This window comes from Cygnus atratus, chromosome 3 (assembly GCF_013377495.2).
Source record: "Cygnus atratus isolate AKBS03 ecotype Queensland, Australia chromosome 3, CAtr_DNAZoo_HiC_assembly, whole genome shotgun sequence".
NCBI classification, from domain to species: domain Eukaryota; kingdom Metazoa; phylum Chordata; class Aves; order Anseriformes; family Anatidae; genus Cygnus; species Cygnus atratus.
In genome coordinates, this window is record NC_066364.1 from 35,750,123 (window position 1) to 35,763,735 (window position 13,613).

Below are 13,613 nucleotides of genomic sequence, written 5' to 3' on the forward strand. Positions count from 1 at the left end.
GTGCAAATGAAGTTGCAAAATCAGACAACTTCTCTCCCCCACCTTACATTTTAGACAGGATTGTTCAGAAAATTAATCAATTCTCCTGGAACTGGATTTACAAGGTCCTGACATCCTGCTTCAAAAATTTCACCTCATATAATCTCCATTTTACAGGATAACCCAGTACCCTTACTCAGGATTGAATTACGTGCTGAATGAGTACATCATAGAACGATAAAGAGTGTACCTAATATTCACATTTCTTTTTAATGTATTTTTAAAGATACTGCCCTTACTCAAATGTTGATGCTAAGAGAAAGAAGTTTCTGCTGGTATGTCATGTATTATATATCCATTACCATCTTAATCATAGCCTAGATTATGAAAGCTGTCACTCTCATCACAACCTAACAATTATTTACATTTTGTGTTGCCATGATTTTTAATGACCCATGTCAGCAAGCATATTATAGGTGTGTTTAGGTAGCATGCATACATTAAATTAGGCTTTTCAGGTCTTTAAGAGTTCCCATCTAAAGACTTGAGAAGAAATAACAGTCAGATAAATAAAATAGTAGTAGAATGAACAAGATAATAATGAACTAGGTTTTAATGAATGTCTGTTACAGCAGACAGCTGCTATCATATTGACTGTACCCGAAGGCCTGATACTTGAACTACTTATTCTCCTGAATAAACCTAATGAACTGAGCTTTTGCAGGGTCAGGACCCCTTGCTTGCATTTTGTTACAGCTGTCTTGGGAGCTATGAATTCCATGGGGTTCATGTTTTTAGCAAATTTCCGTGACTTTCAACATGTTGAAATGTTTGTGCATGGCTGGACGTGAAAGTAATCAGCTGTGCTAACTTCACTAAGAACCCTTGAGTGCTGCCAAATTAAACTTTGGGCTGAAAAGACAGTTAATAGAAGTAATTCAGCCAAAAATCTTCTGGTAAAATTGTTCAGATTTTAGTTATGTTCATTTGTTAAGTATTTATGTCCTTTGTTTCTGGTGCCATAAAGAACCACAGGAGCCACCTTTCCTCTAAAACAATGGATGAAGGAAGATACTTAAGAATTGTGAAATCATTTGGATTTCTTATGTCTTTATTTCATATGACAACTATCATGTTTGAGGGGGACTGCTCTTCTCACAGCATGTCTGTTGTAAAATAGGATTTATTTTTCCTTTAACAGAATGTTAATGACACTCAGATTTTTCAGTATGTTCCTATCACTTTTATTAATCACCCTGAAGATTAGAAAAAACATTACTTCTGCTGTTTTCTGTTTGTTAGTCTTTGTAACTGGAAGAATAACTTACACATGATCTTATACTGTAGCCTACTACAGAACAGTATTGCTTGGGGTCAGGCTAGATTCAGTGTGGTAACTTGAAGTCAAAAAAATATATTTTGGCACTGCAAAGGATTGAATATTTATTATAATACTCTCATAACTCTAAAGATATATCTTTATTTCATTGTAATGAAAAGGGAGAAAAAAAATAGCATCTTCAAGTTTAACACTTCAGTTTAAGCTAGTCATTCACTTTACACTAATAAGCAGGCACTCTCAAAGAATATTTGTTCTGGCACATATGCATTTATTTTAGGATAAATTGATCTGGTAATAAACAATAAATAATTTATTTTAGAATAAATTGATCTGTCCAGAGATGCTTATTACTTTAAGGGATTATAAAGTTTGTGTTGGACTTGGAGTTAACTTTTTAGTTTTTTTCAGGCAGATGAAGCCTTCAGTTAGCACCATTTGGCGTGTTTTTGTATTTCATGGGTCAATTTCTGAACTTTAAGCCAATCAGAACATTAGGAAAGGCTTGTTATCACAGATGCTTTAGTTTACTCTTGCAGTGAAGTCGTAATAATGAATACAGAAAATATTCTTGCCATATAATATTATGGATGTAGTCCAGTCTGAGATTCACTTCTTACAACCTCTAAGCTGAAGTCATATGCATCAAAAGATTCTGCTTTTATGACCATTATTCAATACGGAATCACTTTTATTTTATTTTTTCTTTCCTAAAATATTACCTTCTCAACAGCAAATGGGAGCTGTAATTTGTTAGTCATTCATAGATGTCTGAAGCTTAAGTGAACTTCTGAACTAAGGAACATCAGGGCATGAAACACCAAAACAGAAAGGCTTTCTCCCCGCATCTCACTTGGTTGCCATTCCCTTGGTCCATTTAACCTGTGAAACTGTTCAGCGACTTGCAAGCTAAAGATTAATGCTTTGCTACAGTTTCTTCTGTGTCTGAAGAAATTATTTGTATATGAAGGTATTAGTAGGCTACTGCAAAGCAGAACCCCTCTCTCTTTGGAACAGTGCAGCTCTTTCAGCTTCACACGCAGGACAAGTCTTTCTGAAATCTTACTCGATGCGGCAGTCAACATTGTGCATATCAGTAAACACTGATTTTTGTACTCAATGTGCTGTTTCTTTTGTGATACATGAAATTGGCTGCTGTGTCACCAGGCCAGCAAAACAGAAATTATATAACCCAATTATTTTTGGTTTTACTCATTAATTCCACATAGCTAATGAGAGTAATAATGTGCTGCTGATGGAACCACACAAACACATATTGAAAACAAATTCTTCTAAGCTGCAGGTAATGTCAGAGACACATAGCAATAATCAAATTAAGCATGCTGAATGATCAAAACTGACTTGATGCAGCTTTTGGTTTCTGTGGATTTCTGAAGACCAGAAAAAATGAGTAAGTAGAAACAGAATGATCTTTCTAAATAAGATTTTTCTCATCATATTTTAAATTATTTATTTTTTTATTTTTTATTTTTTTTGGCCCAATGTCCCTCCCAGCTCTCTCAGAAACAGTCCGGCCTAACGTATTTTATGTAAGTTTGTTTTACATCTTCCTGCGATGTTTATTGGCAAGGAGTTATGATAGCAATTGGATGGCCTGGATGGTGTTCAGAGGTGCTGCCGAGAATCTCATGCTTTGTGTTTATGTCCTGATAACTGTATTTTGATTAAGTGGTTAGAAGAATATAGATCTTTAGAACAGGGATTAGGAAAGAATGCCAAGTTGTCAAGGACATTGAGATCCTTTTATCCTCTTCACCAAAAACGGAGCAAGTTTCACCTGCTGGAATTATTTCATCCAGTTCCCTGGGAAAGATTTGAGCCTAGACAGATTCTGATGTCTCCTGGCTTTGGCTTGTGGTTCACAGTTTAGCTTTGTAACAGTTCAAATTTCTTGTCCAAGTAAGTTCATCAAGTTTGGTTTTGGATGAAGTATGCAAGCCCACAATAATGCATGAGATCCAACTGCATGGAGTTGTAGGCTCCTCTGCCTTTAGACTCTGTTACAAAAAGAGTGGGATCAGTAAGAGGAAAGCCTACCCTTGTTAGGGCAGCCAATGCATAGGAAAATAGGTATCACAGGTGGTTGGTATCAGATACCAGCCAAATCCTGAGATACCTGGACGAGGTCAATACCTGGTCCAGGTATCTCAGGATTTGTCTGGATAGCAATGAACCTAAGATTTGGGTTTGAATCATGGTTGTGCATTTAGTCCCAAACAACTGAATCTTCAACCAGTTCTCTTGGCGACATTATGTTGTCAGTTCAGCAACGTGGTACCACTAAAAAGGATGATGCCCTGAGTTCGTTATCATCTGTATGATTGAGCCTATTGACTGCTCAGGTGCTGACCCTTCTCCTGAGGTGAAGGAAAGCAAGAACCTGGAGAAGGGTTGAAAAAGAATAAGGAAAGGACTGAAAATACATAATGGGAGAATGCAGGGAGGAAATTACAACAGAAAGATGCCTCAGAACAAGATGATGTTCTTGCAAAACCCGATTTTCCAACTTGTTAATGACTGAATGTGAGGTCCAACATATGGGCTTCTTTGATATGAACACTCATAGGACTGGTGCTTAAGTCAAAAATATCCTTACTTTGGAAAGGGGCTTGAAAATGTCTGTTCATTGTAAAAGCATGAAGAATGAATCTTCTGTTGCTGACAAACAATTAACAAACGTTAATCTGGGGAGTGGAATATGGATCTAATCTCCCTGGTCAGTCTGGCACACAGACTGAGCTGCTGCCCCAGGTAATTTAACATTCAGAAAGGGAAGCACGGATGACACAAACATAGCAGACTTTCTTCTGTTTTTAACCTTGGATTAGCATGCTACCCTTACATAAATCTGTAAAGATATCATGCTCGGAAGACTGAAATTTTGAGGAGGGTTCTGTTTTGTTTTTTTTCAAACTGTCATCATCCGTCCTTATTTCCTAAGTGTTCTCTGATTTCCTGCACCATATGAACTCCCACTGAAGGTTTTTATTCACATATTATATTTTATTTTTGACCTAAACTGTGAAGGATTAGAAAAGTATGATAAAGTCTTTTTGATGATAAGGTTTACTTCACAGCAGGTGGTTTTTTTTTGTTTGTTTGTTTGTTTTTTTTAAGGCTTTTGCGCTTAGTTACTTCTTTATCTGGTTTGGTCTTTGTTGGTACAAGTAATTGCTGTATTTTAAGAGCACAACGGTGAGGAAAATTAAAATGAATAGTGATTTCATATGTTTTCATAGCTTAAGAATTTTTACTTGCCAAAAAGATTATACTACTTCTGTAACATTTTAATTTTTCAGCTGTACCACATTATTGTTTTTACCACCTTTTGAATAGAGAATATTTGTCTCTTCGTTCTGTTTTCTTGTGCTATGTAAATGCAACGGTTCTCCTTCTTTTCAAAATGTAAGGACCAATGACAAACCTGCAAATCCAGTAAGAGGGTACTCCACCATCTAAGTAATCCCACTGAAGTTTTATTGTATACTTAAAGTTTATTCTTTTACAAAGTTTTTTGGGTCAATGAAAATATAAAATTTATTCTTAAGTGAACTAAAACCTAGTGTATGCATTATCTCAGAAGTACAGTAAAAGCAAGACATATTGCATTGCAAGGAGATTAGTTGATCTTTGGAGCCCCTCGTTATTCTCATATAAAGTGAAAAGCTATAGGACAATCTTGTCTTTAAAACAGCCGGGCAGTCAAAGCATATTTCTGTATGCATTTTAGGGAGCTTCAGGGTATTGAAACCACCACCACCACCAACAACAAAAAGACCCTAGAATCCTACAAGACCCCACCAATAGATTATACTAAATTTCGTATGGATAACGTGTCAGGACAAGGAATTAAAGTTGATGAGAAGTAGTAAATATTTATGGGATTTATGTGAGTTTTATGTAAATTTGCCATAAAAGGTTATGGTAGGAACTCTTAACGAAGTTTAAGTGAATTGGAAGCCATTAGTAAACCATCTACCAGCTGTACTTTTAAAAGAGACTTTCTGATTGACAGTCACTATGCTGGTACAAGACTTATACACACAGTAAGCAAAACTAGTAGCATTAACATGTGGCTATAAAAACATCTTGGCATTCATAATTGTAAAAACTGTAGGCAACTCAGCTGAAGTGACTGAAAGTATGCATTGAAGAATTGCAGCAGCTAAATACCAAACATTGCATTTTAAAAAGAGTTTTGAATAAAAAGCTGCTATTGCAAAATACTTAAAGCTGTTTATAATTCCCTGACCTATAAAGTGACAGTAATAAATGACATATAAAGGATTTTTCTCTTATTCCTATAGTTTCTGGCAAACAAATAGCTATAATGACTTTTCCAGGACTATGTCTTTAAAAAAATCTTGTTAAATAGTATTTACACTACAGCTGGATTTCCTCTGTGTAAATTCTTTACTGTTTAAACAGCCTAATGCGCAGTTCAGTTGTGATTCATACTGAGAATTAGGAGGGAAAAAAAGCTTTAATGAAATCCTGATATTTAAAGGATTAAAAACCAGCCCTTGCTGGGACTTTAAGAGACTACAGAACTTTAGAATTTGAATTTCCAAACCTTTTTGCATGTGTCTTGCTGACAGAAAACAACTGCATACTGTAACCAGACCAAGAGGAGGAAACAAGAAAAAGAATAAAAACAAAGTAAAATGAAAGAGAATTGAATAAGAATTTCTAGAAAACCTTTACAAAATGTTATGCTTCTGGTTTCTCTTATATGTCTTTATCCTGCCTGCAGGATCTGGTAGCACTGCAGCTGGATGGCAGGGGCAGGACAGTAGAAGAAATATTTTTTGCATCTGCAGGGACATTTTCAAAGACACAGTGGACAGAAAGATGCCTCTCTCCCATGTATATTTTGGAAATCCCTTCCATGTATCTGAGGGTCTACAACATAATTTAAACTATCTGGAAAGCTAGCTGAGCAGAGTAGCTTCACCAGAAGCTGAGGGAAGCTAGAAAATGCTCTTTCCCAAGACTGTGAAAGGATTCAGATTGGCCAGAGGCTGGGGCTCTGCAAGTGGAAGTCCCAAGAAAACTAGTTGTATTGGCAACTGAAACAGCAGCTGAGCTGTTTGCCTTCATTTGATGTATGCAAAAGCCTCAAAATGATTTCTTTTGTTTCAGTCAAGTCCAGCTTTTCATTCTTAGCTCCTCTTTTTCAAAGGAACAAAACCCAGCATTTCAAGACAGATTCACTGCTCTACTCTACTCACTATAAATGGAAGCAATAATGTCTTGCAGATCCTCTATGGGGATTTTCCCTGAGGTACGGTGTGTGCCTAGGATTAGCACAGCTGGTTCTTATTCCTGTTTGTGCAGAGTCTCTGAAGCAGTAGCAGATCTGGGGAGCAGGAGAGGCTGGAAAACAATGCTCTCTGCCTATCCCCAGCTGGCATCTGCTTCCAAAAGATCCATTGCCAGCTGTCACAAAGTTCATTTTAGGTATGTTCCATTTTCACTTGCATAAATAAATATGTATTTATTTTTGAAAAGCATGACTTATTTAGGAGAACAAAATTGAGCTCACATATAAAGATAATTATGATTGTGAATAATTTCTGACTTACAGGTACTATCACAGAATGATGTCAACCATTGTGCCTTTTAGATTCAAATACGGGAAAAAGGATAAAAGATGAAGAATGCTTATTTGGGACCTGGCTTCATAATTTGTTCTTTCATATCTACAACATTTTATCCTTCTGGAGATTTTCCAGCTTGTTATTCATTATGTTCTACACTGTCCTTCCTTCTAACACTCTAACAGAACACCTCTTTGCAGAATAATTTCAAAAGATCCTTAAAGAAATTCAGATTTTCAAACTGAAATCTTTCCCTTTTCTTGGAAGGAACAAGGGCTGCCATGCTGGTTACTGTCTTCTCCAGACTGTCTTGTATGGGTATGTAATCAGCTGGCGTTTAAGGACAGGCATTCTATGATTTCCTAACAAATGCTGACACATTTAAGCTCCTCACAAACCTTCTAATTCCCTTTAGGCTCCAGGAAATTCCTGTAGTTTATCTGGAAACACTGATTTGTTCATTTCCTACTACAACCAGCAATTCACTTAAAAAGAACTTCAAAGTTCTTGGGAGTGTTTTGTCCCAAGACTTAAATGCAATTTCATCACGGCACTGTCATATAGTGTTCAATCTCCTAAAAGCTGTGTGATTTATAGCCTCATATCTCTGTGGCAGTTAGAAGTATAGGGCATAAACACAGGCTTCTGGGCACCTCACATAGCTAGTTTAAGAAATCAGAGCAAAATCAGGTGGGTAAATTTGAATCACTGCCATTTATCAAACAGGTTGATATAGCAAGGGTATCAGATACTCCATGAATTCCCATTCCAATACCTTCAATAATTTCTGAATAAAATTCAAGGTTAGCTTCTGTGGTGGTTTTATCCGGATGGGCAGCTGAACTCTGCCACAACCGCTCTCTCACTTCCCCTCCACAAAGGGAAAGGGAGAAAAAATACGATGGAAAGGGCTCAAGGGTTGAGATAAGGACAGGAAGATCACTCAACCATTATCATCACAGGCAAAACAGACTCAGCATAGGGAGAGTAAGACAATTTATTGCCTATCACTAGCAGACTAGAGCAGTGAGAAACTAAAAGCAAACTAAAGCCACCTTCCCCCCCATTCGCCACCCTTTTCTACATCCTCCCCCGGAGCAGCACAGGGGAATGGGGAACGGGGGCTGCGACCAGTCCCTGATGCTTCATCCCCGCCACTCCTTCTTGGTCACTCTCTGCCCCTGCTCCACGTGGGGTCCCTCCCACGGGATGCCGTCCTGCCCGAACTGAGCCTGTGTGGGCTGCCCACAGGCAGCAGCTCTTCAAGAACTGCTCCCACACGGCTCCGTACCACGGGGTCCGTCCCCCAGGAGCAAACTGCTCCAGCACGGGTCCCCCACGGGCGGCAGCTCCCCCCAGACCCCCTGCTCCTGCGTGGGCTCCTCTCCACGGGCTGCAGCTCCGGCCCGGGGCCTGGTCCTGCAGGGGCTCTCCATGGGCCGCAGCCTCCTCCAGGCCACATCCACCTGCTCCACCGGGGGCTCCTCCACGGGCTGCAGCGTGGAGATCTGCTCCATGTGGGACCCATGGGCTGCAGGGGGACAGCCTGCTCCACCAGGGGCCTCTCCACAGGCTGCAGGGGAACTGCTGCTGCCTGCCTGGAGCACCTCCTGCCCTCCTGCTGCACTGATCTGTGTTTCTGCTAGGCTGGTTCTCACTCCTCTCTCTCTCTCCCGGTTGCTGTTCTTCAGCGTTTTTTCCCCTTTCTTCAATCTGCTCTCCCAGAGGCCCACCCAGCGTTGCTCCCTGGCTCAGCTCTGGTCAGCAGCAGGTCCCGTTTGGAGCCGTCTGGAGCTGGCTTTGATCTGACATGGGGCAGCTGCTGGGCGCTTCTAACAAACAGTGAGTGCTGCCACCCCTGCAGCCCCCCCACTACCAAACCCTTGCCACGTAAACCCAATACAGCTATGTACTGATTCTTGACATCAGTAACAACAGAGAACTCTATCAACGCTTTAATGCACTTAGAAATACGTCTTAATGGTCATCGCAAAGTGAATTCCTACTCCTGCTTATACTTGATCCAGATATTTTGCATTAGTTTTCATCCATGACAGTGCAAACTATTCCAAACATGCATAATTCACAAAATCCTTGTCATGTTATACTTTAGATCACTAAGTGATAAAAAATTAGGCCAATGGAGACGCTTTGTTTCTCCAATTTAGATAGTGTGCTGTGGCCTTTCACTACTACCTGAACAAGCATAAAAAATATTTTTAATTTATTTTTTTAGGTTCCTACCAGGTTCACTAAATATAACCAAATGGATCAAGAGAAGAATTGGAGATTTAAAAGTAAATATTTCTTAAGAAGAAAAATATTAAAAAAATAAATAAAAAATCACAAGCCTTCTATACGTCCAAATAAGAAAGTTTATAGCCAAGCCAAACAGAAAGAGAAAAGAGACCCTAATACTCCAAACTGAGTTTCAAGTCACTAACATGAAAGAGTGTAGTACAGCAGGAGTTTAGGAACAGATCCTGCATAATGCAGGAAAGAGGTTATGCTCTGATGGACTGGCTGCTTTTTGATGGCTCTTATGCAAAGTGTGTTTTCTCTTTATTTTGTATTTTAGAAAAGTCTTGGTTTCATCTCAAGGTAAAATGCATATACATACATATATATATATATACATAATATATAAAACAGACTTTTGTCCAACTCTACTTAGAAGACCATAATGTGACTTTGGAGGAAAACTGACAACTTGTATCCAGAATTTCTCTGTTTTAACCATAAAGGACATACTTTTATTCAGTACATTGGTAGCAAAGTAGCATGCGAAGGTTGAACAGCAGAACAAAAGCTTTCAGTCACTGAACCATTGCTTTTCTATTTATTTTTTATTTTTATTATTTTATAAAGAATGTCTCAGAAGTGCTGTGATCCAAACATTTCAAATTAAATTTATAAAGTATTTTTTGAAAGTAATGTCTTTTTTTTTTTTTTTGAATAAATGAATGGAAACTTTTCATGTTTCTCACTGTGTGGGATAGTTTTGGGGATAGGGTCAGAGCTAAGGTTTCTAATTTCCTTTATTATTATTTCTGGACATTCAATATTTAGAAGTAAAATAAGATATTTTATTAAAGGCCCAGGTTGCTTTGCCTGAGAAATTCTCTTGTACTGAAGTCTGTGTGTTTACTCTATGAATTATTACATAATTGAAAGTTAAGTTTGTAAATTACTTGCTTGGTTTGATGCAGGCTTATTAACATCCCTCAGTGCCAGAGGAAAAGTGGAGCATGCATCCCACATGCGGTCCCTGAGAGACCTTTGCATGGCTGCTTCTGCTGCTGGGAATGCGGCATATGCTTCTCCTGCACCTGCTGCTTTGCTGTTGCTCAGGGACATATTGTTGCTCTTACATCATCTGCTTCTGGTCTGTTTTCAACATCTGCCAAAAACCCAAGGACACATGAGCTTTTCTGTAGGGGAATGGGAGCATATACACTTTCTGTCATATTAAAAATATACCTATGCATGAGAGTTATCAAGTACCATAATCTGTATTACCATAAGTAGATCCTTCTTGGGAGACTTTTGAAATTAGATCTGGACTTGCATCAAGGTCTTATTAACTGGAGTTTTTCCATTGATCCTGATGGGTCCTGAATGAGGCCTTGTGGGGGAAACTGGCATATGTTCAAACAGTCTCTGATAAATAACAAAGTCATTTCCAAGGTGGCTGCTACCATTAATTCACGTGCAGTCTTGTCTGAGTCAGGAGAGCAGCTACTCCTGAAAGAAGCTTATGAAAAAGAAGGAAGGAAAGAAATGAGATGGGAAAGCACAGGGTGATAATGTAATGTCACATGATCAATACAACTAAAATTAAGAACTACCACCAAATTGTTTGCCCTTCACTGAAAGTCAGTGCAGCTGCTGGTTTTAGTTTTAGCTGTTGTCTGTAAGGGTGCAAGCAGAGACTCAAATTTTGTACTGTCCCACAGCCCTGCCACTTCCCATAATGTATGCACCATCCTGGCACTGATGGTGGGAAATAAAATAACTCTAGTGGTAGCACTGTGTTTTCTTTGTATCGTAGGGCCACGAGTACCTTACTTTGAACCAATTTGTTATAGAAATAGTGAAAAAGCACCTATTAGCATGCTGAATGACATAAATAGCTGTGAAAGTCAGACATTAAGCACTTTACGTAGCCGTACAAGCAGCTGTCACTGGGTTATGTCACGGTGCTCCGTGGAGGTGCTCTGAGGTCCACACTCACCCTGCTCCAGACAAGCTAGAGAAGAGTGTGCTAAAGCATTAATGAATGTTTTCAGCTACCAACGCAAATCACTTCTCATGGGATATTTTTCTGAAAGCTTTTTTCTTTCTGGTTAAAACCCCTCCCAAAAAGTAGTAGGGAATGCCTTCCACAAAAAGACTAGTGAGAGAAATGCAGCTGTTCTTTTTGGTTCACATCACAGAAATTGTCAGGCTATTAGCACATATAATTGCATGTCAGGACACAATCACAACATTGGGAAACATACAATAAAAAGACATTTTCCCCTTTAAATTATTGAGTCCAAGATTACAACAGATTCTATACAGGCACCTAGATAAGGAAGAGAGAATACCTAGCAATTTTGATGGATATTCATGATCTATATCCATGACAATGGGTATGTGCTGTTTAAAGAGAAAATTTATGTTCTCACCCCTTTTTTGATGTAAAATCTGCCTGAGCTTTTAAAGCACAGAAGGATCCTAGGAACGAACAGTATGGTTTGAATTTATTTTAACTGTAGGACAATTGCTTGTTGCACTCAATTTTACACTGAGTAGAAATCAAATGAAGTAGGTCTAATGCATACTTTCACTCTCCATATAATCAAACAGCTGTCAATAAAGGAGATAACCATGGGATTTGGCATATTTATGTGTGTTTGTGTACATGTTTTTATATACACTTCTCCATATTTTATATACAGAAAAATTCATTATGCATTTTGCAAGTACACGAGTGTCTATAAGTCTAAATGCTCCAATGTGTTCCATGAAAACTCATATGTCGCAGAAATGAGAAGTGTGGTGATAAACATTTAACTGGTGTGACCAATATAATGGTACGTGTGGCAACATTGAAAAGAGAAATAATCCGAAATTTTTATTTGAGGAAGTAATGATCTGCTTCAGACTGGAGGAATCCCAAACTTTTCTCCCTGCTTGTGCTACCTCCAGCAACAGAGACACAGATCACTTCCAGCAACATCCAGGGCAGCAGCAAAGAAACTTTTTTGCCAGAACACAAACTGCAGGAAATTTTCAGAGATGTGGTAGTACGTCCTCTTGGTGCACATGGCAGGAATCCAACTTACAGTTGCAGCAATGCTCTAAAAAGATACCTTAAAAGATTTCTTGTGTATTAACTACACAAGGTTGAAATCTGTTCTAGTTTTTAGGCTGCGGTACATGGAACAGTCTCAGGCAGGTGAATAGATTCCTGGGATAGTACTGGAAAGCAATGTGCAAACAGAACATCTGGCATTTAAATATGAAAGAAATGAGTATGAATGTGTGGAGTTGTGGAACTTTAGCAGTTCTCCCATGAAAAAGCCTTTCTCTCTTGTATTTGCAGGAGGTCTGAATTTCCAAGAGGTTAATTCTGGAAATCCAGTGTCTTGTGGATGGGAATAGCTCTGCATCTTGCCACAATAATATTCTCTCTTGCTCCCTCTTTTTCTCTTATGTGTACACATAGACACAGACACAACAGTTGCAGGACCCCTTTACACAGACCCAAAGTGGGTACATTTGAACAAATGTTTCTGTCTAACCTTAACTTAATTTCTCCCTTCCCACCCTTGCAGAGAAGAGGTGTCATGCATAATATCAGAAGAGGCTGTCTTTAAATGTACTCTGGCATTTTAAAATATACCTAAAATCCTTCTGCAGATATGTTACAGCCTTTAAAGTAGTTATTGGGGAAGAGATACAAGTCTGCTATTGTGCTCCACAATATCCATATTTCTGGCTGGTCTAAACCTCAGCACTCTGGAAAGGAACATCGTGTAAGAAAATTTGAAAACAGCTACGAGGAACACAGAGTTCCAAGCCTGAATATCTCCAAAAATACTTTTAAAGCAGCTTAGCTTGAGTAAGAGTTAAAAGAGTGAGTGAAGATGAGAGTGACTGGCTGAAGGAGTGAGTTTTTCCAGACAATTAAGAGAAATATAAATAGTGTTTGTTTGTTTTTCAAAGAAAAATCCCATTCAGTATCTCAAAACCAGACACCCTCATAAAGGCACCCACATAAATCACTCTCCTCCACTCTCCCTGTCTCTGTGCGGTAATCCAGTACCGTGCCCAGAGCGACAGACAGCTCCTCTTCTCCTCTATGGGCCTCTGAGCCATGTCTCTTCTGGAGCTGTTTGTCTGTGGTGATTCATCCCAGGATGTGAACCAGGAAAAGCAGGCTAAACTGTCTCTCCTGCTAAGAGGGAGGGGAAAAAGTAACCCACGTGTTCCTAAAGCCTATATGTGTCTCCTACTCTCTGAAAGGGAGAAATAACTGCAGGGCTGGATTTCTGGGTTTCAAAAGACCACAGAATTTTAAACATCAGGGATGTTTTCAATAAACACTGTAGATGTTTGGCTCATAACTTTGTTCAGATTATGCATTTCAGTCTGCATACTGCGGAAATCTGTCTCCACAACATATG

At 38.9% G+C, this 13,613-nt stretch overlaps 1 long non-coding RNA gene across 1 annotated transcript; it reads right to left on the reverse strand.

Moving 5' to 3' along the window:
- Positions 1-9,853: 9,853 nt before the first annotated feature.
- LOC126913272 (uncharacterized) lies at positions 9,854-13,355 on the reverse strand. Its single transcript, XR_007708133.1, has 3 exons — positions 13,253-13,355; positions 10,459-10,693; positions 9,854-10,339 (listed from the first exon to the last, which is right to left on the reverse strand). It is a non-coding gene; the product is annotated as an uncharacterized LOC126913272 (long non-coding RNA).
- Positions 13,356-13,613: the final 258 nt, after the last annotated feature.